Raw genomic sequence first — 3492 nt, forward strand, 5'->3', positions numbered from 1 at the left:
GGGCCCTCTACAATCTCTTTCTGACTAGTTGTCATGGTACTTCATTGCCTCTGGCTTGAGGTTGCTGAAGCTGAAGCTGCTTTTGTATTTACCACCTAGTCCACCACTGGTGTTTCATCTATGTGGGCTCTAGGCCAGCCTTCTCCTGGTGTCAACGATCTATCTTTCTGACCTCTTAAGTCATCTTGGGCTGGAAGAATGTTTTACTCTGACCTTTTGTTGGCTTTGCCACTCCAGAATTTGATTTGAGGCATTATTTTAAAGTTGTTTGGAGGGAAATGTTAGAAGAACTCAGCTGAGTGCTTTCTCTATTCTGACATCTTGGTTCCAATCCCAGAAGCCTCTGTCTTCTAATTTTTGAAAACAGTTTAGATAGTATTGGAATGGAATGTTTGATATAATTCAGTTGCAAATTCATTTGTTCCTGAACTCTTAATGGGGAAAATTCAGTGACTGGGTTATTAAAATTGTCTATTTCTTGTTCCATTAATCTGGATATTTCATACTTTTGTAAATACACAGCCATTTTATTTATTTTCAATTTTATTAGCATAGTTGGGCAAACTAGTTTCTAATAATTTCATTTTTCATCTTCATTTGTTAAATTCTCCCTTTTGATAATATTATTGAAAACATTGATGTAACATTGATATATTGGTAATAAGGTTTATTTTTTCTAAAGTAACATTATGTAACAATTAATCAATTTTATGAATTTTTTTCATAAAATATTAGCTCTGTCTTCAAGGTGGGTTCTTTTTGGCTTTCATTTTGTTAATCTCTTATTTGATTTCTAAATATTTTTATTCTGTGTTAAGTTGCTATTTGTCTTTTTGACTTTTTCTGCTTCTCTCATTTTTTTTTGCTTATGTATCAAATTTGTCAGCCTGTCCTTTTGCTCTTTTGTTGACGAAAGTGCTTAAAAATGTAAAATTTCCCCTACAGACTTATTGTCTCATTTTTGCTACTTTCTTTGATTAAATTATTCAGTGTTTCTCTGGTATGTCCTTTAACTCACCAATTCTCTAAGGTTGTTATTAAGTCTCCATTTAAGTTTGAAAACTTTCTTCAAAAGCCTTTTATCAATTTTAATTTTTATTGCACTGTGGTCAGGCTTTTTTTTTTTTTGGTCATAAAATATGATTAAGTTTTGTAAAAGGGCTACAAGTAGCTTAGATATGTATATTCCTTGCTATTTCCATTTAGTATCTGCTGGACATTTATCATATCTAGTTTTTCCAAAGTTCTATTTAGGGTTTTAAGTTATTTCTCATTTTTTAAAATTTGTTACATTTGTTTAGGTTTGAAAGGGTCCCCAACTATTATGATTTTGCTGCTCACTTTAACCTGTAATTTTATTAACTTTTCATAAGGCAGTTAAGATGTTATGTAACTCATGCATGTACATTATTAATATTATTTCATTATCTATCATGCCTTTAAGCATAAGGTAGGTTTTATTTATCTTTCACTCGTAACTATTTTTACTGTTGTCTTGTTTGAGATTATAATCGTTGCTTCTGCTTTTTTTAGTTCATCTGAATCTTCATAAATTCTGCTTTTGTCCTCATTTTTAACTCCATGTGAACCTTTTTTTCTTCCAATTATATTTCTTTTAAACAACATGATTTTTGGCTCAGAAATATAGAACACTTTTATGTATTTGCATGTCATTCTTGCACAGGGGTCGTACTAATTTTTTTTTTCTGCACCATTCCAATTTTATAACATGTGCTGCCAACAAGCACTCATTTTCTCTTTCCTGTAGTCAAGATTCCACTAATTATCTGCCTCTAGCCCATACAGGTAGGAAAGTCCACGTCTCCCCAATGGATTCTGGAATGTACAGAGTCAAATATGAAGAAAATGAGTCATTGAATCATTGGGTTTAAAATTGCTAAGGACTTTAGAGATCATTTCATTCAACCCCCTTATATTATAGATGAAGATACTGAAGTACAAAGAGGTTAAATGACATGTACCGAAGGTTACACAGAGTACAAGTATAGATCAAGACTGAAATCTTCTGCCTTCAAATCTATTGTACTTTGCACCATACACATTGCCTTTCATTTGAGTCAATTACCTTACTAATATACTCATTGATTAGGAGCTAATCAAATATTCTAAGTATACTTTCAGTCAGTTCTTGCCTCCTGTGGCGGGCAGTGTTGAGTAGGGCCAGCATAGGTCAAAAAAGCCTTTGTGGCTTCTTTTTTCTTCTCTTCTTTCTGTGGTGTTTGTATTAGTATTCTATAGGCAATTAGGTAGTGTAGTGAATAGCAATGGCATGGATTCTGGAAAATCGGAGTTCAAATCCAGCCTCATAAACTTAACTAGGTATGGGACCCTGGGCAAATAATGTATTTCACCACAAAATGGTCACTACTGCACAATCGTTGCACCTTGGTGTTTTTTTATTTTTTTCAGTCCAAAAATTGGTTTATAACCTTTTGTCACATGATTGTTGCATGGTATAATTCTGTTTTTCACACTGCTTAAAAAGTAAACAGAGCAGCAATATATTCACCAGTGGCATATGGATTTGCATTTATATCTCATACATTGTAAGCCACAAGCTTAGAATTATCAGGGTAAGCTCCTTGTCAGCATATTTCCAAAAACTGACTTGCATGGTTTGTTTAGAGAGCTACAGTACTAACAGTATTGTCACTCAACCCAATGAAGAGCCATAGGCACAAGGGGAGTGGGTGGGCAGGCACAGCTGATGTGAGTAAGTCACATGACATAGTAAGACTTAAATCTTCCCATAACCCTAAGCTATACAGTTCATCTGCCAGCAATACAGTTTAGTAATAAATGATTTCTAAGTAATACCAGCACGATTTTTTTTAAAGTTTCACATAATGGTCCACTCCACTTTTTGTGAAAAAAAATGGCATAAAATTTGCAATGATTATGTGGTAAAATGTGGTAAATATCCTCATTTTCAACTGTGAAGTGGGGATAACAATATCACCTACCTCCAAGCTCTTCACACAAACCTGAACACACTATATAAATACTAGATTATCATTAATATTATCATCATTACTAGGTAGTAATAGTTGGGACATTTGGCCATATAGTTTTCTATCCTCCTTATACTATACTAAACTATTTCTATACTATAGTATGACTTTCTTACTACTTTGAGGCTTTGGGCTTTGTCAGTTACATTCCATTGAGGATTTTCATTTTCATTCTTCATTGTATAGTTCTTTCCAGCTACACTTATGGACTAATTGATAAAGAGAAAGTTATTGTTTGTCCTTATTAGCTTTTTCCCTAAAGAGCTAGGCAAATGACTTCTTTATTGTGAGTATCATGTAAGGGAGCAAAACTCTAAAGGATCATAGAACCAGTGCCAGAGTTAGAAGAGGCCTCAAAGATCATATAGATTAAGGGTTTGAAGCCATTTTTGCTTTCAGGGACACATGTGGCATTCTGGTGAAGCCTATGAACCCCTTCTCAGAAGAATGTTTTTAAATT

General features: G+C 33.6%; 1 non-coding gene across 1 annotated transcript; it reads right to left on the minus strand.

Moving 5' to 3' along the window:
• Nucleotides 1–1638: 1638 nt before the first annotated feature.
• On the minus strand, nt 1639–1748 carry LOC118858925. The gene has a single exon (XR_005011037.1). It is a non-coding gene; the product is annotated as a U6 spliceosomal RNA (small nuclear RNA).
• Between the last annotated feature and the right edge of the window lie 1744 nt (nt 1749–3492).

This window comes from Trichosurus vulpecula, chromosome 7, assembly GCF_011100635.1.
Source record: "Trichosurus vulpecula isolate mTriVul1 chromosome 7, mTriVul1.pri, whole genome shotgun sequence".
Classification (NCBI taxonomy): Eukaryota; Metazoa; Chordata; class Mammalia; order Diprotodontia; family Phalangeridae; genus Trichosurus; species Trichosurus vulpecula.